We start from the raw sequence: 25,126 nt of genomic DNA, 5'->3' as shown, positions 1-25,126 counted from the left end.
ATTCGGTCATGTATCCGACAGAAATGGGTTTGTTTTGCTTCATATATCTTTCCCAATATATGGAATAAGATTGATACTTCTGCGCAGAGCTTTTGACAAGTCTTCAGCTATCTTTCCTTATATTTGGATAATATCGTACGGAATCTTCTCGTTGCGTTTGTTAATTAAAACAATATTGATAATTTCAACATTATTTTTTGTAGTTGTATGATAGAGTTTATTAATAAAATGATTAAAATTAAGAATCTTAAGATTAATTTATTAGTGCTATCCGGTAAATCACTTACCCAATCAGTTGCAGTAGTTAATTTCTTCGCCTTTGAAAGAAAATCCCAAAGCCGGGGGAGTGAAGCAATAATTAGGTTGGCTTTGAGTCGATAGATTATAATTGAGGAAGGTGGGTGATCTTTCTTGGGAATCGGTTGTATCATTGAATAAGTGGAAGAGCTCATAGTAATGCTTTGACGTCTTTGCAATTGAGGAGACTTGTGTTCTTGATGCGATTTGTCCAAGAATATCGTGTCTCGTATCAACCGACAGCCGGGGATTGTTCATTCCTTTTCCTTCAACGTGTTCAAGTTGTTTTTTCTTCACATATTATTCTGAAGCTTGTGAAGTTTGATGGTTATTATTCTCAAAGTAGGTTAAATTGCTTGAAACATATTTTTCGAGGTCTTTTCTCCAAGGAACAAAGTCAGACTTTTTAATTGGAAAATTCTGCTATCCTTAAATGAGTGTATTAATAAGATGATCAAATCATTCGTAGTATAGTATTACTAAAATTCTCAATCCAGTCGATGTGATAGTATTAATAAAGTGATCAAATAAATCGATCTATGATTAAGGAATCAGTTGCTCTAAGGTTATTAACAAAAGGATCGTGGTAATAACTTATCTCTGTTTTTCGAAAAGCCTGGTTGCATAAACTTTAAGAAATCTGTTGTAGGGTTGCTCTGGAAAGTATGAAAGGATCTTCTTTAGCATCCTTGATAAAAAGTCTCAGGACTTTTCACTTAGATTTTACCAAGTAATTATTTATTTTGAGTTCTTCCATCTCATCTCTTGCTATTTTTTCTTTCGAAATTAGCTAATTCTTAACATCAACTAACGATAAATTCATATTTACTTCTTTTTTTTTACAAATTTTTTGATTTTTTTTTACAAAGTCTGTATAGTTTAAATACGCAACACCCAAAGACATTGCCTTCATTATTCGGCAAAAACAGCACTTCTAGACACGTTTAGATTTTCAATTTTTTTAGTTAGGAGTTCAAATTGGGATATGAGACAAAAAAAAAATGCTGTAGATACATTGAGCTCATGCTCAAACATTCAAATAACTTCAATAGCATCTCCTAAAACATGCTAAGAATGATAAAATTCATAATTTTTATTCAATTTTCTCAATCAGCACCCCAAAAAACAAATTTCTAATAAATTTGATTACTTTTAAGCTTATTGTTCTTGAAGCTGAAAATGCTCAGAAATGCACGGGTGCTCCCGTGAGAATCCCTACACGGAGCCAAATGTCATTTTGAAGAATATATTCACTGATACAAGTAAAAAAGGGTGAAGGCACAAATTAAGAACATCATGTAGTTTTTCTAACAAGTCACAAGGAGACCCTGAAGAGAGAAATTGTTAAGAATTGGAGACTTCGTTTCATCTATTTTACAAATGTCTAAAGAAGGCCCCGATCCTTAAGGTGGTGGAGGAAGAGATTTGGATAAACTTTGATATAAGACTGAATCCCTCAGATAGGCTCATTGTAACATCATTGCTGTATTAGGATAGGTGAAAAAATAAATGGCTTATCTCAAAAGTACAAAGTATAATATACGCAGTGAAGCACAAGAGCTCACTTTGCGGCTCCATGATTACATCTTTCAAGAAATTATAATCCTCAACTTCCTCTCCATTGATTGGAATTACAAATAAAAAATATAGAATTTTTACCATACTACTGTCATAAAGGGCTCAAAGTCCTCACTTCTTGATCTGATTTACTTATAAGATCTATGTGTCTGCCAGCCTATCTCTTTGTTTACCCCCTCTTGTCGTTACCCTGATTTTAAATTGCAAGTGTTTTTTTTTAAATTTCAAAACCAAAACATGTTAATAATTGTGTTTAGTTAAGTTTAATTTTTCCATTAATTTATAAAATTTATTATTTAGAATAAAGATATATATGGGGAAAAAAAGTTGTGGTATCAGCCTCATCCTACTTTGGATAAATTTATAGGAGTCATATTTAAAAATATTTTTTTTTCTTCCCCTTTAAATGAGTAAAATACCATTTAGAATATTTAAATAGGTGAAAAGGAGTCATAATTCATATTTTTTTTTTCTTTTTGTGTGTTTGTAGATTGATGAGACGACGAAAATATAAATGAGTGGAATCATAGTTGTCATATACCGGGTGGGATTTCAGAATTTACACACTCTTAAGGTAGATTTCGATCCAATGCTATAAATAATACTATGGCAGGAAATATGTCATGTGGCAAAATTTCTTGACCTACTATTTAAGTTTTATTGTGAGTGCGATTGAGCTACATAATTTAAAAAAACGGTATCAGTCGGTTATAAAACCCAACCCACGCACTATGTCGATAATAACGAAAATGGAAAAATGAGAATATGTATAAAACTAGCTTAAAATTCATTCTTTCTTCTTATAATATAAAAATAAATACCTAAATTCGACTTTGTTTATTACTTACAATTGGAACCTTTCTCAAAGATACTTAATGAGAAACCCTAGTATCTATGAGAAACTGTAAGCAAATATTTATTATTTGTTAATTGAGGTATTTGGGGGTCTCACTCACATTGGTACATTGCTCCAACATAACAATGCTATAATTACATTAGGGAATAATAAATTTATTTGCACATTGTTCCAAACTTATACCTTAAACTTTCCCTAAAGCTAGATCAACATGAGCTTGTTTTTTTGCAACTATATGGTACCATCTGGGGCCTTTTCTTACTAACTTTCCTAGCTGGGTTAAATTTTGGGGTGCAATTGAGGATAAAGGTGGGTTCACTGAAGTGCTGACGCACAATTTAGCACGCATATATTCTCCCTTTTGTTACTATTATTTTACTTTATTACATACATTTTTTGGGAAAATTACAAAGTAAGTATATAAGGATATTAATCATATTTAAAAAAAAAAAGAAGAAATGCTTGCTAAATTATGCATAAGCACTTCAGTGAATCTACTTTAATACGGTCATTTCAAAAATGAAAGACCTCTTGATTTAGGCTGGGACTATAATAGTGGAGAACTTACTATTCAATCTAAAGTTGGTAGGAGAAAAAGCAAATATTAAGTATGAATGTAACAAATAAAAGAAAACCTATATGCAGTAGGCATTGTAGCTTATTCCCAGTGAAATCCAATGAGTCAATATGAAATTATCAAACTAAAAATATGAACGACTATCGGGCACAATTGAGTACCTTTTGTAATTTCCATTTATACTTAATACTTTCTTCCTCTTCTACCAACTGTAGAAGGAGTTCTAAGTGCCCCTTTATTATCATCTAACACAAAGATAATAATTAAAACATAAATTAATTATTGCATGACTGTTACGGATTGATGACTGCGCATTGGAACCCTGTTCTAGACTTTTCCTTCAGGCTGTATGTAGATTTGAAGATATGTACACAACGTTAAGGAAATGTGGATTAAACGAAGGCAGGAGGCCTGGATTGAAATGGATCCAAACTACATCTGCAAGTCCGGCTCTTTCGGTAAGATGATTATTACCGTAATAACGGTTTGGTGACAAATTTTAATGGAAGACTATCAGTATTAGAGATTCTTTTGTTGCAAATAACATTTGTGTACCATATATTTTATGGAATCTATAAAGCATTAAAGAATAACATGAAAACTGTATATATTTTTAGTTTTCACAAGGTATACTTAAATCAAAAGATATTCAACCATTAGCTCCATAGTATTCAGACAAGGTATTAAATACATATATCCATTTATAAAACTTGCAATTTGATGGCTCGTAAATTGAATGCTCATAAAAAATATGGAAATTCAATTTATAATTGAATAATGTATAAACATACATGAATAAACGCCAATGCAAAATGTTGACATAAGGTTCTAAAGAAGGTGTCCATGAGGAGTATTTAGTATCAATTTTAAGAGATACGATTTTAATTCTCTCTGGGAGTAATGTTTTATCCATACTAATCTATTTTGTATTGAAAATCTGTCAGAGGCGTGGAAAAGTACTTCTACTGTAAGTCCAATTCCAGTCTTTCCACAAAGATATTATAAGTCCTTGAATTATAAGTTTCATCAGGTCTAATTCAAATCAAGTCTCAAGCCTTTCACTATGTCAACATTACAAGTATCGAGCTTAAGTATCCACCTGTGACACTTATCTTCATTTTTTAATCAGTGTGTGTCAAATTTTTGAACTCCTGGATCCCGTTTGTTGAATGTTTAAATTTTCTGTAAATTTTTAAGTAAATAAGAATAAGTACTGACTCGGATAGCCTGAATTTTTTTCAACTTTTCACCTCATATCGTTAAGGAATAATACTAAACAAAACCTAGTAGTTATACTAGATTATGGCAAGTTACATGACAAAGTCGGGAGGGTCGTAAGCAACCAAAGTATGTATCTAATCATATGAGAGGAGAATTTGACTAACTTTTAGCTACACAGACCAGATTTATAAAAATGGTCGTAAAAATAGCAAATTCCAGGATCAAAATCCGGTACGAATCCCATCGAAATCCAATTGCTGTTAGAAGAATGGAAAAAAAGATTAGCAAGTTTGACATCAATATGCATGAAGTTAAGTTTGAGGTGTTATGTCAGCTATCAGGTTTTCCCCTTCACTTTCCCTTTACGAGTAATATAAACTTGATTGGATAAACTTAAAATACCTGATATAAATTGATGAGCAATTGCTTCATATTATCTAAATGAATTATAGTAAAATAATTTGTAAGAATTGGATGAATATTAATTGACTTTGGGTCTTTTTAGTCGATTATTAGACAACTGGGTGGTCCATTGAAATATGATCACTTACTAATTCACTCACCAATAAAGGTTTAGTGATGGAAATTAATTGATATTCCTATATATTAAAGCATAAACAATTAGTTACCAAAAAAAACAAAAAAATAGAGATCTCTATCTCACGTACAAGTCGAGAAAATGACTCTATAACGTGATTGAAGAATTTCAATTTCTGCCATCCTAGCAGTTGGGCTGGGTGTCTCAAGGACAACCCGTTGGTTAGGAAGAAGGGCTCTGTCAAAAGATCTATCTAACAGGCCCCAGATGATTTAAAGAAAAAGCCGTGGACAATCCCCTCAAGCCCATGAGGACTTACGTAAGAGATGTCTGGGTTTCACACCATATGTCCTGAAAATTAAAAAAAGGTGTTTAGAAACAACCTTGTGATAATAGAAAGACCACTTTTGACAACAGAAATGAAAGAACACCAACTCCTACGTTGCAAGACTCTTTTGGACACCTTTTTAAACTATTGGCCCCTATGGTCCTGATGCCAACTTCCTGAATACACATATTGGGTGCTTGACAAGGGGAAAGTCTACAGTGTCTGCCATCCAATCACAGAGCCCTCAAAGCTACTGTTAGCCAGCATTTAGACGCACAGTGATTTAATTCCCCCAAAAAAGCGGTCAAAACTATAAAAATTGATATAATATATTTATTTTTACAATTCCAGTTGTAATTTAAGTTAAATATAGCTTATTTATCAAAAATATATTAACTTCAAATGATATAATTTTTAAAGCATTTATCATTATATTTAGAAAAACAATTGAAATATAATTTATTTGTTGCTACAAGGCAAATCAACAAAAACATGAATCTAATCTATCTCATCAGATTCATCATTTAATTTATTAATATAAATATTAATCTAGTATCTGCCAATATCTTTTTTGAAATTTCTATTAGAATTATATTTTCGAAGGTGAGATATTAATGGGGCACTGCTAATCAGAAACATGTGAACCTTATCTGTAAGGGTGTTAACTCTTGATGATTTATTTGAGTGATTAAGTCTGGTATTTCTAATTTCTTAATATAATGCTTCTCCAGCTTCTTCCAAATAAAGCCCAAATGGAAAAACAGATGACTAATTTACTTGTTTTTCATGCTAAAATACTTTATTGATAGATGGAGGCGTAATGGATATATAAATATTGGTTGATAGACTAGTGGAGGGAAATATGTTCATTAATGAGGATATCGTCCCAAAAGAAAAATTGAGATAGGAAAGATTTAGCTATTACGAAAGTTATGTCAAGTTGCGTCTTCGAAATAGAAATGAACATAGATACAAATATTTTTGGGGCACCTACTTTTTATATCAAGATTGCTTCTTGAACCCTTGGAAAATCCTTTGATTTTTTTTTATAGCATAAGATATTCATATATATGATAATACACATATTTTATATAAATATAATTTTTTTAAATGACGAATGACAAAAAAAAAATACTTCATATGGAAACCTTTGAACGCCAAATGGGTGGGGGGAGATCTGCCCCCCCCAATTATATTTATCTACTTTCATTTTTATGTTAAAGATGCTAATTTTGCCACGGTTAAATCCTTACTATCTCAATTTTTGTCTTGGAGGATACTCTCTAGACTGTTCAACCTTGTCGTACCTATCAACCAAAATCCTTATTTTGGAAAAGTGAGCAAAAATGTGGAGGTTTTTTATAATCATTATTAATGATTATTTAACTTAACTCTTTGAGTTTTTTTTTTTTGTGCACACTTAAGTATAACACAAAATGTACTATATTTCAAATGGTCAAATCTAATTTAACCAAAACAAATTTTAGAAAAATAACTTAAAACTATTTTTATTGTATCTCACAATTTTTCATCCAAAAAGAAAGAGAGGGAAAAAAATATGATTAAATTAGTTGGATAGTAGTTACATAATTATTCTGCTAAAAAGATTATTCCATGTAAATATGGTTAAGAGCAGAAATCCATAGGTTCTTTGTTTAGGATAGCTCAGAAATTTGAAATTTTTATTGGACACAATAACTTTCATTGTTTCTATGTTTATAAAGTATAATATTCTAGCTGATAGTTTAGGAGATTATGTCATTTGTAGATAAATTTGTTTAAGAACATGTTCAAATATCAATTTTGTTCAAAGCTGGTTCAAATATCAATTTTGTAGTGTACCTTTATAAAAGTGTCATGAAAAACACTAGTTTATACCTATATTTTATATAAGTAAATATGAGTATATTCGATTAACTATTCGAGAAACATTTTTCGCCGTAATTGGTTTCAATTACCCGCTTCCAAGGACTGATCCTTAAATACAACTGAATAATATTAATAAATATTATTTAATAGTATCAGATAATAAGTTTTCCTTTTTTTTAGAGAGATATATACAAATATAAAAATTTCAGCATATTTCAATGGCATATTGATGGACAATCCTGATTACATTTCCCTTATATATCTTAAAGAATGACATAAGCTAAATTTAAAATGATTTTTTTTTTTTTTAATCTTTAACTCTTTATTGGTTAGAGCTGGGCAAGAAAATACATAAATTTATCAATCATAACTATGATTAAAATTACTTATTAATCATTTTAAAAAATAATTTAAAAATGATATGTTTTCATCTGTATGGATATGACTAGAGCTCCTGCTCTAGGGTAATTGACGATTGGTTCTTCCTCAGATTACATAAATCCAGATTATGATGAAGGGTTCTCAAATTTTGAGCTTGGGTGAGAATTGTAGATATTAGGTATGTCAATATACTTCATAAAAACATAAGAGTTCGTACTTCAGAGATAAATATTACTTGAATCTCACACCAAATATATTAGACTTAATAGCCCTGATGTTGGAAACTTCTGGTGCAAGGGATCATTCATAGGTTTTTCCCCCAACATTTTTCCTATAAAGGCTCCCATATTTTAATTTATCTTTCTGTGATATTTGTGCACCTATATTTGAATAATATACATCTTTGAAATGCTGTAATGACATTGATCTATTTTTATTATATATAATTTCCGCCTATATTGTTCTTTCATGGTAGAATATGGCTCTAAATCTTAGAATATCATAAAAACGTGAACTTTTTTAAAGGGGTCTAAAGGTCAGACATGGATCTGTTGAAGTTTTTATAGATCATTTTTGTGTTTTACAACTTCATTACAAATAATAAACATGTCATGCGTTGAATTTGTTATTAAGATATATTATTAAAATGTACTTTTTATAATTTAAAATATGTATAGAAGAAAAAGTAATTTTATCTAGTTTCACCAAAGGTAAAAACCATATATTTATAAGAAGGTTAGTCTATACAATAATTCTGACGTTATATTATTAGTTGACCATTTGAAATAATGAAATTTAATAAACCCGAAGAAATAAGTTTTTGTTGTTTAATAATGTATATAATTAAGTATGTATACAGGGGTGGGCAGAAGTAACCAGACAATATTTTCAAGTAACTTTATTTAATAGTAGATTAAATTTTAAGAAAACATTTACTAGATATGAAATTTAAATAGAACAATTAGCTGTTATATCATTTAATATCCCCACTACCCCAGCATTGACCACAAACTTTAAGCCGGACATAAAGGCTGAGCAGCCCTTTATTACACCTTTCTTTTTGAAGCGAGACATGTTTCTCTTCACGGAGAACTTCAGGTAACACATCTGGAAATCAGACAGGTAAAGTTCAGGGCTGGTGGAAGGCCACTTATCAGCTTTGATATGTACATGGAACTGCCTGTTGAGGAAATGTATGTCAGTATCGGCAATGGCATCACATGAACATGACAAGGTAGTGAGTCTTTAATCCACATGAGCCTGGTATCGGAGAGATATGTGGCTTCCAGCCATGGCATCCCAACATTCTTAAGAAGATCCAAATACACTAAGGAGGTGCACTTGAGCCCATTGTCCGGCATGATGCTCCTGTGACTGGTGATCAAGCAAAACAATATTCTCTTGGACAGGAACTTGGTTTTCATCTCATCTGTTTGATTACCTCTGTCCTCTGAAAGCCAGCAGTCATTCTTTAGGTTGTATGCAACATCCAAGGTAAAGTTTGACTCATCACTGAATAGTATTGTGATAGGTGTATTTGATTAACGAATTTGGTTGTGTTTCTTGCCTGTTTGTAACGTCATGTCCTTCATCTTCGTGGTAAGAAGGTGACGCCTTCCACAGATATAGGACTTGAGGTGCCAGGATTTTCTTTGATGGACCTCTTAAGCCCAGCCAAGAAGTGGTCATTCCAACTTTTTGGCTTTGAGTGAATTACATAAAAATGGGAAAGCCCCTTACCCACCTTTAGTCGCTTGCTGATGTCATAGACGGTTCTCCTGGCATATTTGTGACTTTTATGATTACCTTAGTATCGTTGCCGGCCTCAAATAATTTATAATGACTTTACGTTTATTCTCTTGCGATTTTATGTTGATACTGAACACATCAAAAATAAAAACCAAAGTTGTTATCTATAGACAGTACTTTCTGTTGAAGTTAGAGCTTAGCAAGATATGCGCACTAAATTAAAAAAAACAAAAAAACAATTTGAAATATTTACAGATACTTCTGCCCATACTTGTAGATATCGGTGGAATCGGAAATATTGAGCCGATGCCGATATTTCACAAATAGTTCCTTGATTCTGATACATCAGTACACACCTACATTTTTTAAAAGACTACAAAATGGGAAAAGTGAACTGGATTGGACAATAGTCCTGGGTTTAAAAGAAGGAAAGACACATAAATACCTATAAATAGGTATTGATGATATATATGGGTGCTATACCCAAAACCATTTTTTTAGCTCAAGGAGACTTGATAGGGGGTTGAGTTATTTATCAATAAGGGTAATTGGCGTTTCAAAAAAATAACTCTACGCATAAATACGTTTTCTAAATTTATTCAAAATCAAAAAAGTTATAGGCTAAAAAAAAATATGGGAAAATTCCAATTTTGTTTATTTCGGGTGCAAAAAAATGAAATTCCAATGAAATATAGGATTAGTAAATAGAATAAAGTTTGTATAAATTTGTCTGGAGATTCGTTTGGATATAAATTTGCCAAATAAAAATTGATGTTTAACTGAAATATCTGTCATATTCTGAATAATTTTTCAAATTTATTTATTTTTTCTTTCTTTTTTTCCCATTTTTTCATCAAACGTCAATTTTCAGTTTTTTTCAGAAAAAATCCCATTAGACGATGCTTTTTGCACAAAAGCATGCCGAATCAAAATTTTAGACGGAGTATTTATCAATTTCCAGAATATTTTTTTGAATAATTTGTTCAATATTTGCAAAAATGAACCAGTTATCGGGTGTTATTTTTTCAACGACATTATTTGTCATAACCTTTCTTTTTGGTAAGTTTGTGTTTTTTACAATTCCAATAAATACTATCAACTATTGTTTTGCAAATGAATGCAAAAAAGTTTTTTGCTATTTATTTTGCAAATTTTGATTTTGGAATTTTTTGAAGTAAATAGAAAATGTACTTCTCATCTATACAACTTTGTAGATGCATATATGTAGGTATGATATGTGAGCCTTATAACAGCTTTTATTTTATATTTTTATATTCATAATAATGCTGCTAGGGTTACAAGAGCCAAGAATGACAGTTTTTTTTTTTTTTTTTTTGGGGGGAGGGAGAGAATTTGCTATAATGAGTCTTCGTGAATTACCTTACTTAACCAGATAGATATAGTGTGAAGAATCCAAGAGAATTAGAATTATCAGGATCTTTTTCGACAACAACGAAACATTCATATCATAATTATTAATATATAGTAGTATTTTCTGAATATTTTCAATGTGATTTCCCTCTCCCGCCTTAGCCAAGAAACGCCAGGTAACCCTTCTGCTAGTATACTTCTATATGCATGCAAATATTTCATAAAAATATTTGAGAATATTATAGGCTTTGTATTCCAATTTGTGGTATGTGTGAAGATATATAATAATTTTAACTATCATTTTATTTGATTTTTACGAGACTTAATATGTTTCCCACAGGGCCTTTCGAATAATCGTTTATTTTATAAACTTCCTATTTTTTTATTATAAAAATCAATTTTCATTACTTTTAAGACCAATTTCCAGCACCTTCAAAGGATTATTAAGAATAATTTGTTAATAGAAATTGACTATCAAATATCAAAGAATACAAATGTAATCGACACTCAATTTTGAGAAAATCATTGTGTTTGTGTTGACGAGGGCTACAAATAGTAAATATATGTCAGGCAGGACTTTATTACATTGATAAAAGTCTTAATAATAAGAATATTGATTTTTTTTTTACAAACTCTCTTCGAAACGATACAAATCAATACAGTGGTGGTAGTTCAATTTTGAAATTCTTTTTGAACCAGAAGCTAACTTTTGTTTTTAAAAAGGTGTCAACCTTTTTACCCTAAAGTATTGATATATCAGAATTGATAAGATTGTAAAACTAAAAAGAACTTTGCTTACTCTTCGAGTTAATATTTATACTTACTAGGAATGCAATTTTTTGAAGAATATTTCCTTACTCAATAATTAAATGTTCTCTCCTTAAGAATGAAAGAATACTAACACCTTGATATTTTTTTAAAATACTGTGACGAGCCCCATTGTTGAGATAACACAAAACGTAAAAATGCATAATCGATCATCACTTTGGAACAAATTAAGATACATAACTCAATTTGATTTTAGGCAGAGGTTTTGCGCTCTACCGAGTGTCCATTCTAGTTGACGTTTTGTGTTCCTTTGAGGATAAAATGAAAAATTAGAAGAAATGTATTTTAACTTTGTTAGGTTGTAGACTTTTAAGACCACCTCGTACACGCTTTGGTGAACACTTGTTCTTAAACAAAGTCAAGGTCCTGAAAAGTGTTAATAGAGTAAATATCCAAACTCAAATCAGTGATCTAACGACTGGTCCCTTAAAATCTGAGCACTTTGAATTTTTATCTTCAACAAGATATAGTTTATTAATTAATAATAGAATTTCAAAAAATTAATACTATAAATAGATGTGTATCATGAGCTCTTTTAAGAATTAATGTAGCCATCCTTAGCGGTAATCAGCTACTAGGACTGTTTTTACATTTCAAGCGTTGTATTTATGCGAAATTTGTGTAAAAAGTACGGACTTGTATAAACTATAAGTAGACTCAAGCATTTTCTGGCATACGTTGGTATATTGTATACAATTTTGGAGCGTCTGAATCAATTCATATTGCTCTAAGGAAAGAGTCGTCTAAGAAAAAAATATATTACATTAAATACTGGGAGGGTTAACTGTTTCATTGCACTATGCTCATCATTTGAATCACATAATCGTTAATAAATAAAATTTTAATTTTACTATCCTCTTGCTTAACAACTGTCACACCCCTACTCATTTTTTGATGAACGGTGTGTGAATAAGTGTTAATAATTGAGGTGTATATTTTTTTTTGTTTCATCATTATTTGAAAGTATTCTAAGTCCCTTTTTGTTGCAACTATCCTCGTTTGTCCTACGTTTCTCATAATCTATTTTATAACTTGATAAAATAAAGATTTTGGCATAAATTAATACTCATCTATGGATATAGATATTATTAAATCTAATTATAAAATACCAAGATAGAGAAAGTTGTTGTAATTTTTTTTTTTTTGGTTATTATTCAACAAGTACATAGCTTTCATTATAAAAAATATTTTGCAAATATTTAGTAAAGGTTAATTAATATATAGATTGAATGTATATAAATTAGGTAAGTTATTTTCTTAATAAGTATATTATAAAGTTAATTAAAGCAAACATTTTAATATGTTCTAAACTCTGGGGTTAACGTATGATGTATGAAGAAAAAAGATTTTGTATATATCATTCAAATAGTATGATTAATAGAGTTATTATAAATATGACTTTAGACGAGTGCGATATTTATTGCAGTTTTCTTGAGCTATTATCATTATTGCTTAATTCTTGAGTAGGAAAAATCTAAATATAAAGTGTATGCTCATGAATGACGGAGAGTAACACGGAGGATTTGTTAAGGAATAATAAGTGTTGCACTAGAAGTAGAATTTAGGATATATATCGGAGTAACTCTGTCTATTAGTGATATGTCATTCGCACAAGTAACGGCTCTATGAGCCGGCTCTGTGAAGTGAAAACAGGAGAAGGATCAATCAGGAACAGGTTCAGAGTGTCTGCATAAGGGGAGGGCTGGAGGGACTGCACTCCCCCCCCCATAGAAACAATGGATTTTTTTTTTAAATTTAAAAAAAAATAGAACTTTTTTTTTAACACTTTAAATAAAAATTTTTATAATTTTTTTTTTGAAAATCCACAGTTGACTACAAAAAAAGAAAGAAAATATGGAAAAAAATTTCAAATAAATTTCTTGGAAAAAAAATCAAAAATCTATAGTTATTCACACAAAATTATTTTTTTGGAATATTTGAATATTTAAGGGGGGCTATAGCCCCTCCAGCTGTTTGGAAGTCGAAAGAGCCGGCTCTTTTTAGTGACGAAAGAACGGATCTCTACTCTCCTCCAAAGCATTTTTCAAATTGTCAGAGTTAGTAAGTTAATTTTTGGTTTCTTTATTTACATATAGGAGTGCTTAAAACTTGTAGTTTTAATTATTAATATAGACAACACTCTTTTGGGATACCTCATTTATTGTTGAATCGACTTGAGTCGATTAAGTAGAACCAACTTAAGTTGATAAGTTAAAAAAGAAAAAAAAATGTCAAAAATAAAGTACATACCTACACAGTGCCCATTTATTAACTTATATTCAATAAAATACTTTTAGTGTGTACTTAGTATATGACTTTTCTACTTTTGATTTAATATTTAGGGGACTTTTTTTTTTTTTTTGCTTATGAGCACTAACGAGTTAATATTTCTTAGTAATTGTAAGATCGTGTACTTCGTTACAAAATCGTGATATATGTCTAATTTTCTCTTCAAAGATTAGAAGAACCTCATTAGAAAGTTTTGATTGATTAGAAAATAACTTAGGGACATCACGACAAATCTAAAATTATTTAATGAAGCTTTGTGATGAAAATCTAGCCTACATAAGAATAAAATATGAAGTTAACTCGGTTTTATTTATAGGGAAAATGGACATTATTTCTCTTGGGTTTACCTTGCTAATTTATGAGCTCGGTTCGACTCAATCTACTCAAGTCGACACAACACTACCGGGCACAATAATTATTTTGCCTGTTAGTTACCTGCTACTAATAATAATTTAACCTATGCCTGTACAATGAAAAAGCAAGGCTGGCACTTAACAAGTTCTTAAATTTTTGAAGGATAACATTTAACTTTTTTGGTACTCTATATAAACCTAGAAAATGCATCAGTGCAATTTTATTGAAAATTAATCAGAATTTACTTTATCACAAAGCAGATGAAATTTTTGGAAAAGGGACAAAAAACTATTAAAATCACATATTTTAATTTAAGTATAAAACAATAACTTGAACAGTTTAAAATTTTGTTCATTATGTATGTACACATTATCACAAAAAATGTATGCGTTATCTGTCAAAATTCAAGAATTTTCTTGAAACTAGTCTCACTCTGATGTTTATTTGATGAAAAAATAATATCCCGTAGGTGTCCGAATTTTATAACTTTTGTCACTTTTTCCAAAATTACCTTTGTGATGTAGGTATATATACATAGTGATGTAAATCGTGTGTATTTTTTTACTGGCACGGGGTTTTTTGGAATAGGTAATCGGATGAATTAATTTTCTTTTCCTTAGCAGTGAACGTCTTTTTCTTCTATATTCAAAACCTGATTGAACATTTGTGCGTGCTCACAAACGACGGCGAATAACTTTGAGGATTTGTTGCAGAGTTACAATTGTAAGTCCTTGTGGTACTCAAAGTAGAATCGAGGATCGTCATCGGAGTTATTCTTGTCCATATCCTTGTCTATTTTCTTCTCCCCCTTTCTTTTGTTACAGCTGATTTTTGCTGATCTAATGAAACGTGATGACAACTAAGCCTCTCTCTTCTAAAGCATTATTCAAACTGTCACAGTTATTATGTTGGTTTTCGATTTCTTTTTTTTTGTATCCCCAAAATACACATAATTTCATCATTAGATTTCAATAAAATTGCACAGATCTGTCCATAACCAAAAAGTTTATCATTTACAAACTACGGGAGAATTAGCAATACTACTTTTCGCCATCTAGAAGTAAAAACAAATGTACTAAAATATATTTCTTTATGTATTGAAATTCTTTTAAGGTAAAATTAAGTTGTGCTTAAGTTTCTCTTACAAAAACTTCTCCCATAGACTACTCTTGCATAGTTTTTAAATTAGTATACAGGGTGAGGACTCAAAAATGAGAAATTTTTAAAAGCCATTTTCACTTCTAAATATTTTTATTATGTGCCGTTTTTATGGCAAACTTTTGAAGAAAAAGTTGATAATTTAAAAATTATCTACTCTTATTATTAATATGTTCCCCTCTGATCTGAATGATGGCTTCACTAGGGGGACGAACCGAGGCAGAGCTGTCCTTGATTGATTCTGAGGACAAATTGCTCCACACCTCTGTGATAACGGCCTTGAGGGCATCGACATTAGTGTGAGAAGTCTTGTCTGTCTTGCCCTCCGAGACGCTCCAAACAGCAATGTCTAGGGAGTTCACGTAAGTGACGACGAAGGCCAGAATTCTGTCGGCTAGAATGCAGCCATCTTCTCCATAATGAAATACTGCACCTTCTTAGAAGTTTACCGCTGGGGAATGTGCTCTTCCAACATGTCAAAATTTTGTTCATGAAGAAGTCCAGTCCGTATTGGATTCTTCATCGTACTTGAAGAAGTAGGGAGGCATTTTGCTGATGTTGGACACCACGACGCTGAGGACCATGACATGAGCTGGATTTTTGGTTCTAAAGGTTACACTGACCTGAGCTCTTGATTCAATCAAAGAGTGATCATTTTTCCTGTTCAGAACAGCGTTAGGTGTGTTTTTTCTTTGACACCTAAGAACTCATAACAATGTTAGGTACTATCTCTAGTAAGTTAATATTTTCATGTTCAGGGACATGTCTTAACTTCTATAAATAGTTTGTAGAAGTTAACATTTCTACGCCTCATTATCTTTATTTCATTACAGCATCCGTCATTCTAATTACTACACATTCATAATTGACAAATGTGATTCAAATACTAATCAATGAGTAATTTTGATCAGTATGCTGAAAAATTACCCAAATTATATATTGAGGTTTCAAGGAATATGCAGTTATTGTATTATTCTCATCACAAGTACTCTATACTCTCCATTTATAATTTTTCATCTCATTGTGATGTTGCAAATTGTAGAAAAGATGTAATACATGTAATTATATAGTTTAGCTCTTCACTTGTGCAATATTATTTCAAAAAGAAAAAAAGTTGTCTTGAATTTATTTTAATTTCTTAATTAAAAAAATAATTAAATAAAGAATGAATGCTAATACAAAATAATTAACTTGTTTTTATATATTTATTATATAATTAAAACATTAAAAAGGCCCTAAACTCAATAAATTTCTATTAAAAGGTGTTACAAAACTGATTCATATGCAATAAAGTATGTATTTATTTATTTCGCCCGGTATATATAATCAAAGCCTATATCGGACGGTCGACTTATAATGAATTATATTAAGACTTGGGGGAATGAACTCTTTTTTGTTAATAAATTTAGTATAAAAATCACCAACAGAGTTTAAATCAGAGAAGATTATTTTTGTATCATCTGCGTATAAATTATCGACTAATTGGTAAATGGAAGGGTCAAACAATGTGGATCCAAGTAAACTGCCTTTAGATGAAGAGACGTTACAATACCCAAAGACAGTAGAATTCTTCATTACACACTGTATCTATTACTCAAACCAAGGCACTCTAACAACTGACCCTTTATACCCATATTGGACAATTTAAGGAACAGTTCCACGTGAAGGAACTTTATCGATGACCTTGCTGAAATCAAAGTATATTACAAGTAACAACACATTCAAGATTAAAATTATTACAACTGACGATAACATAACACAATAGAAAGTAACTAGATAGAAAACATACGTCATATTAGGACAGAATCCATGTTGCTTGTTAAAAATATGTCTATTACTCTCAATAATGAATAATTGTAGCTTCTAGTTAATAATTCCCTCCATTATTTTCCTGACATGGTTAGTAAGGGATATAGGTCTATAATGAGAAGAATAAAGAGAATCTCCCTTCTTAAGGATGGGAAAAGCATTGGTTATTTTCTGATCATTTGGTAAATTACCCCTTTCAAAAGATAGATTAAGTATGGATCGAGGAAAGGCAAAACGATTAACATATCTTTTCAAGAAGAAGGTGCTAATTCTGTTTCGAGAAAGAACAACGGGTATTTAAAATTTCAGTAAAGCAAGATCATCTAAGATGAGTAGACCTCTTTATATAACAAAATGTAATCCATTCTACTGTTACTCGAATCAACTCTCTTCTTACTGTTATATGAGTACAGAGATTCCATATTAGAGGGAGAAAGCATTGACAGTAGCTCATATTAGTTTTTAATCTTATTTTGTCAAATAAGTAAGACAACATTCTTTTAATATTTTTTGTAGCTAAGAAGATTATCTCGACATGGAAACCGTTCGAAATGATCCAAACAGTGTATTTTTCAAGACTTCCTTTTAATTTCTTTATCCTTATCATACTTCATCTAATACATCCAGAGGATATACTGAAGATCTTAATCTTAAATATGACACAGGGGTAATAGATTATTATAACTTAAGTACTGTAATAGACAAATGTATTTATATTAAGATAAAAAGAGAATAAGTTCTTCAAATATTTCCTGAATTTATGTCAAACATCTTTTATGTATAACAAATAATCATTCAGAGTAACTCAATTTAGGTACCTTTTTAACAACTAAGATCTTCCTGAGTCTCTATAGAGCAGCTTATACATACACATGTACGAAGAGTATCTATAGAATTGCATTCCATTTCTTGACCAATACAACCTGATATTTTGATGAAGGATGTGTATGGGAAATACCTGTACTCGTGGAATCGTACCAAGTGCATTAATGTAAAAAAATACAAAAATATTACTCCAAAAACTGGGTACTTTCGTACTTGGATATTTATTTCGAAGCCGTTACTTGCTTTTGTACGGATTTTTGTGAGATATCTATTATTATGAAGGGGTAATTTCGAATCTTTTTTTTTTTTTGTATGAGTACTTATGTACAACAAAGCTACTTCAGTAAAAAATGTTCATAGTTTGTTTGGATGTCATAATTTATTCTGCAAACTTAGACGCAAAGAGTATCAATACTATTCCAAAGTGATGATGGGGGCAGTTTCTTAAAAATGACGTCATATATTTGTAATCACTCAACTTTTCATTGTTTCTGTCGTTCAAAAAGTGGGAGCCAATCCTCCCTCCACTCTGCCACCTATGATCGCCACTAATTAGTTGTCTGAGTGAACTATTCTGTATTTATGAAGGTCCTTTATAATAAAGGGTCAATAGTTCTGCCCGAGTTTGGACTTCCAGTCTTTTTCGGTTCCAAAAATAATAATACTCAAACTCCATTTTTAGTGTCTATACGGCCATTTTTATAGAGTTGACTTACTCTATTTCTTCTATCTCGTTTTATTATTCTCTTAATACGTTTGTGTATATAATGTGTAAGTACTCTGTATGAAATTTCTCCATTAAATACACTGACATGAGCATCACTAACAGATAAGTATACTATACAGTTATGGCAATTGGTAGCATTTTGGGAATGTTAAGAAAAAAAAAGGTTAACTGAAAATTAACCTTGTAACTCTTTAAAGAATGTTTTGGAGGAGGGCAGCTTAGCTGTTATGCCGTCACATTAGATCGATCAGGTAGTAGTAGTAACTGCGACGAGGAAGGAGGGAGAGAAGGAAATAAAGAATGGGATAAAACAAGAATTACTTCTATTTCAATTCTAAATTCTACTCTTAGTCCAACAAGGACTTACAATTACCTATAACTCCACAACAAATCCTCAAGGTTACTCTTTGTACTTTATGGGCACACACAAAGTCTTCCAAACCGGTTTTGTATATATCAATGATAGTATGTCTATAATAGAAAAGGAAGTTCACTCTTAGAAATGAAATAAAAGATAGCGTCTTAGGAAAAGAAAATTTACTCTTCAGGTTGTCAATTTTATATAATATAATGTTATATTATAGCTCAATCATGACTTTTAATCTCTCTCGGTCATGCTTTTTCCTTGTATTATGGTTTGTTTCTAGTTAACCTCATTAGACAGAACACCATTCCTAATTTCGAGGACATTTTCTTCAAGTAAGGGTTCATATTTCAAAGTCCAAGCTGGGCATTCTTTTTATTCAAAAACCCCTTCTAATTATTTTAACATACCAAGTCTCGTGCATCATCGTCAGTAAATATATATTTATCACCATACAGGGCCCGTGCAACAGAGGAAATAATTCATGTCCATGCTTTATTTCCAAGAAAAATAATATGTGGCCTAATTAGGGGAGGGGGTAAATATTTTTTAATAGTAAAATTGAAGGTTAAACTTTGATTTTTGCTGATTATATTGATTGTTTTTAAATTTTGTATTGATTTGGAATGGTTTTTATCTTTATATTGACATTTATTAAAATATATACTTTACCAAACTGGACATTTCACAAATTTCTAAAATAGGTCCTGGGCCACTTTCCACAGGAGTTAAGAAGAGAAAATGCCCGTGCAAATAAGAACGGTTGATCACCTAACATATGGCTGCAAAAAAAATCTTTTAAAAAGATTACTCGGAGCTTGTCATGAAATATCATTTGAAAGCTACAAAACAATCCTTGCTCTAGCATGAACTGATGGTATTGCTCTGAATTAACTTTGGTTCCTTAAAGGATGTGAATATCTAAAGAAATTGCTTTCTCAGATACATAGGCCTAAACCATAACATATGAAGCTGATAATTGTGAAGATTGGAGTATATATTTTCCAATGACACGATCACATAGAGGAATAAAAGGAACTAGGATATTAAAATATTTTACATCATGGAAAATGAGATATGGGAGCATACCATTACTAACAACTTTTAATACGATATATGTAATTCCCCTTCATTTGTTGTCTAATTAAAAGAAGTTAACTCTACGTGTCGGGAATTCAAAAGGGTATTCATACTTCTTTCCTTGTCCCCAGGTACCTTAGTATGCCAAACTTTTATTTCTTCAAGTTTTTCCTTTCTTTTTGAAAATGAAGTTTGGAATGAAAAAATAAAACAAGTCTTAAATATATCCATGGACTTAATGGAATTAACTCCTTTGGGACATTTTTGATCCATTAGTTAATATATATTTACATAAACAATGACTAGAGTTGACGTAAAAAATCCAAACTTGTTCTTTAAAATATGTACATGCCTTACTTCTACTCGGTTTGTAGTACCAACGGCGTAATTACAGCTCCACTACAACTTCTGTGTCCCCACTAGGAACTTTTTATTACTCGCAACTTTGACTGTGAAATAGAAAATTGGACCAAAACTTATGGTGCCTATGTAAAGGTAACCTCAGGACCAAGAATAAGTATTAATATTATATTGAATACATTAATTCGTAAAGTATACACAATTAAAGTATCTTATTATTAGCACATGTATCCTTTTAAGTTTGTTTGTTTATTAAGTTGAGCCTTGAGTAAGAAGAGTCAATTTCACAATAACTTTTCAGAGGATAGTTTTATTGTTAAAGCCTTGTTTAATGAAGACCTTGCTAATGAGGAAGTATTATATTAAATTAGTGCGATTTTAATGTTACTCCTTTTTAAAGGAATAAGAAGTGACATTATTGACATACTTAATTTAATATGTTTGGAACATATGGATAGAACTGTAGAAAATATGAACTGCCGGTATACTAAAAAAATAAAACGAAAATTAACTTGGTAACCCCGACAATTTGAAGAATGTTACAATGAATTTCCCATCTTTTGTGAGTACACATATAAGTGATTACTTTATACTTATATGTTCTCTGTTCATGAATTAAAGAATTATTATTACAGTATTGGAAATTAAATTATTGCCATGCTGCTAAAAAGCTTCTCTTTTTCGGAAAAATGGCGTTCGTGAAACTAACTGGCTTTCACTAGTAAGGTTTTAGACAAAGCGTTCAAAAACGAAAAAACCCTTATTTTGACCAACTGCCGGACAAAAGAAAAAAAAAAGAGTGTATGTTTCACTTATACACTATTCCTTGGAACAAGACCACATGAACTAATTATTTTCTCTAAAAACGATCAAATTTACGAATATACGGGCTGGTTTGCAAATGTACCGAGCTCAACATCAACATGACAGCACTTGTAAATAAAAGATGGTCATATCTATCTCCTTTTAGCATCTGTCCATTTTTGATCAACATATTTTCAGCCTTTTTGGAGGCGTTGTCGTTATGTAACAGTCGTTTGAATGAGTTGATGTGAGTGTTTTTGTGAAAATGGACAAAATTGAGTATCGCCCTATTGATGACAGTTTAGGCGCAATAATTCCATGTTTTATCACCGATAAATTACTATAGATGAAACCACTCAAAACAAAACTAGTGTCCAAATAGTGGATTGCAAAGATTTTCTTCAAATCAAGAGATAATCACTACAAGGAGACTATATTGAAAAATAAAATTAAAATTCAGAATAAATGTGTTCCAAAAATATCTAGTTAATTAATATTGTCTTGGCAATCATCGAACATACACTATATGTATGTTCATTGAAGGGGAGACGTAAAATAAGTATTTATAGCTCGTTAACTTTGTTATTTAAAAAGTATATGTTATACATATACCTTGATTTGTATGGGAAAGTAATTGAAAAATAAAAAAAAATCTTTAAATTTCACTCACTTGCTTTTTTTTTCCAAGAACCTCATTTAATTTTCTATAATTTTTTTTTATGTGTATCTGGATGAAAAATATAAATACTAGTGTTGCGACTCAGTTGAGACCAAAATTAAAACCGTAAATCAAAATTGCTCGGTGGGAACGGATTAAGATCAATTTTTGTATAGAAATAATTTTTACTATATACAAGAAAGTCCATACCAAAGTTAGACCTCATTAAATATGACTTTAGCGTATTTAGACCGATCTAAGATATTCAAACCGAATCCCATAACTAATAAATACCTATAACTGCTTTCTTTTTTTGAATTCTCCCCTTCTTACTCTTCTGAAGAAGAGAGTTGTATACATATAAATATATTATCGATTGTCTATGTCACATTTATTTAAAGAATGTTTATGTGAATTAAATCCACCCTGATAGTCTTTTTTTTTTTTACAAAAATAAAAAGAAACATGGCTTTGAACATTTTATATGCATGCAGAGTAAAATATAACAATATGTAGAAATACCTTTATTGTACAACACACTGTAAGATTAATCGATTTTTTCTATGAATGGATATTGAACATTCTTTTTATTAAGCGTAAATACACATATACTATGTGTTGAAACTAAATTTAGAGCTTCAGATTTTTCCGATTTTTTGTGGTTAAATATATCCATACACATGTCATTTAGATCCCAAATCGCCGCCATGAAGTAGACAACAGAAGATTCTAAGCATATTACATTTTCGAAGACAGAACACAGGTGCACTGTGGTGATGATTTTGGTGAACAGGAATTTGGATATTAGCAATGCTGAGTTCTCAAACATGATAGGGATCAACAAGAGAGGGATTGATGAAGACCAAGGATCCCAGTGGAACTCCAGGAGTACTACTACGACTGGGCGTTATGGGATATTTGGCATCCTAGCTCCCTTTACCTGGATCTAATGGATTATTTTGTCTGAAGCTAACTAGAGTCAGAGGTCAACAGATGTCTTCACCATTTAGGTGCCTAGACCTGCAACCGATTCAAGACCCGAATGGAGACAATCATTGAGGCCAACAGAGGCTACATTGACTGGGATATATTTTGAAGGATTGTATCTGAATCTCAGTTTTGTTTTTTCAATAAGTTCTAAAAATTACCATTTTATTTTAATTAAAATATGTAGATAGATGAAAACCGCCGGATTTCATTGTTATACCCTGTATTAGTGTTGCATTCGAGTTATAACTATTGAGTTCAAGTTATTGAATATAAAGTCGACCATAATTGTAGCTTTTGAATATTGAGTCGAGTCGCGTTGAGCTCGAGTAAAGGCATCCCCCAAAGAAGAATATTTTTTTTATTGAATTGATAGAATCTAATTTGAAAATGGAAGTGAATTTGACTCTTACCTTAATATAATACAGTCAATTATTATTAATCAAATAGTCTTGGTAACTTGAGAAAATATTTATTTGCATAATAGGAAATTATTTCAAAAAGTTTCTATCAATACGGAGTGGAGGCACAAAATTTGACGTAGCATTTAATTACGATTAAATCCTTGTTATTTTTAATTGCAAGGTTTTATTACACAATCAACCGACAGTTGAAACAAAATAAACAATTTTTTTTTTACCCTGTGTCTTTAAATATAAAAATGTCGGATCAACAGCCAAGAAGGCAACACGTGTGCGATCACATCCGCGCCAGCGTAAGTGCTGAGAAGGTTGCAAAGACTCTTTACATATTCATTGGGACTATCTACAACATAAAGCAGTCCATTACAGCCCCACACATCAAATAAGATCCAAAAACACTGCAGCAATAAAATGTATGACTTTTGGGCCACCTCCATGTGGTTCTCACCCGTGTCTTACCTCACCCCATTAAAATTGCAGTTTAAGGTAACTTTGAGATGATTATCTCCTGCACCTTTAATAAACATTTGGATATGCTTTGATCTGTCATCATGATAATGCAGTACGCCAATGACACGGCCTTCATTCTACAATAGCTGCCAATTTGTTTGCTAGCGAGTTAAGGCTGTAATTGCTTGTGAAGGAGGACATTTATTATATAAACATATCCCAAGTTGGTTTTGAGTTTTCTTTTCTCGATTCCATATATTTTTTGGCAATTTATGAAAGCTATTGCAAGTTTTGTGTCCTCAATCTGTATAATCATAATTTTGATGGACCTTAATTTACAACAGCATATAATAGATGAAAAAAATGAGGGTGATTTTTTTTTCATGAATTTAATATTGTAGAAAACCTTGGTGTCAATTGGACTAAAGAAAATATCTTCCACCAATAATATAACAGCAAAATTGATAAATAATTACTTAATAAAAATGTAATTCAATTATTCGAGATGAAATTAAACAATACTCGAATATTTCGAGTTTCTCAAATGCAATTTTGTATCTGTTAATTCAATTTGCAGAAAATTGTTGACTTGAATTGAGTAGAGTTTTGCTAAGTTCGTATAATAATAATTGAATCCAATCCAATACTAATATATACATAACATAACACAGTCAATAAAAGTAAATGAATAAAGTTTTTTTCATTATTCCATATCAAACTAATATTTTTGTAAGTAATGTTATCATTTTTTTCACATAGCTGGATGTAGAATGTATGTATGTTTTATTCAAAATTACTCAGACGAAAATAGTTGAACATCATGTAAAAAGTTTGAATTCGTTAAAAAAATATCTTTACAGTCTTATTTGAATGAATAAATAAAAACGCACGTACGACAAACCTAAAATATTCTATCAAAAGATGATTTTTAAACAAAGGAAAAAAAATAATATCCACAAAAAAAGTAAATAAAATGTGTCAAACATGAAAGTGACTTATTCAAAAGTTGATGAGCAATGAATATTTTGAACAAAGTTACATAAATAAGTAATATCTAAGATAATAATGTATTAAAAATTTGATTATAGGACACTCTGTTGAAAGCCAAATTGCCAAATGTCATTTCATAATTTTTTTCTATACAGTTCTAATAGCTGTTCGAGACAACATAATGAAATCCATCATTTAGTAATTAATAAACACTTTATTATTGCAATTCATTGCAAATAATTAAACTTTTTTTTAA

The sequence above is a fragment of the Lepeophtheirus salmonis genome, chromosome 3, assembly GCF_016086655.4.
Source record: "Lepeophtheirus salmonis chromosome 3, UVic_Lsal_1.4, whole genome shotgun sequence".
Classification (NCBI taxonomy): domain Eukaryota; kingdom Metazoa; phylum Arthropoda; class Copepoda; order Siphonostomatoida; family Caligidae; genus Lepeophtheirus; species Lepeophtheirus salmonis.
Note: the sequence above shows the minus strand (reverse complement) of the source record.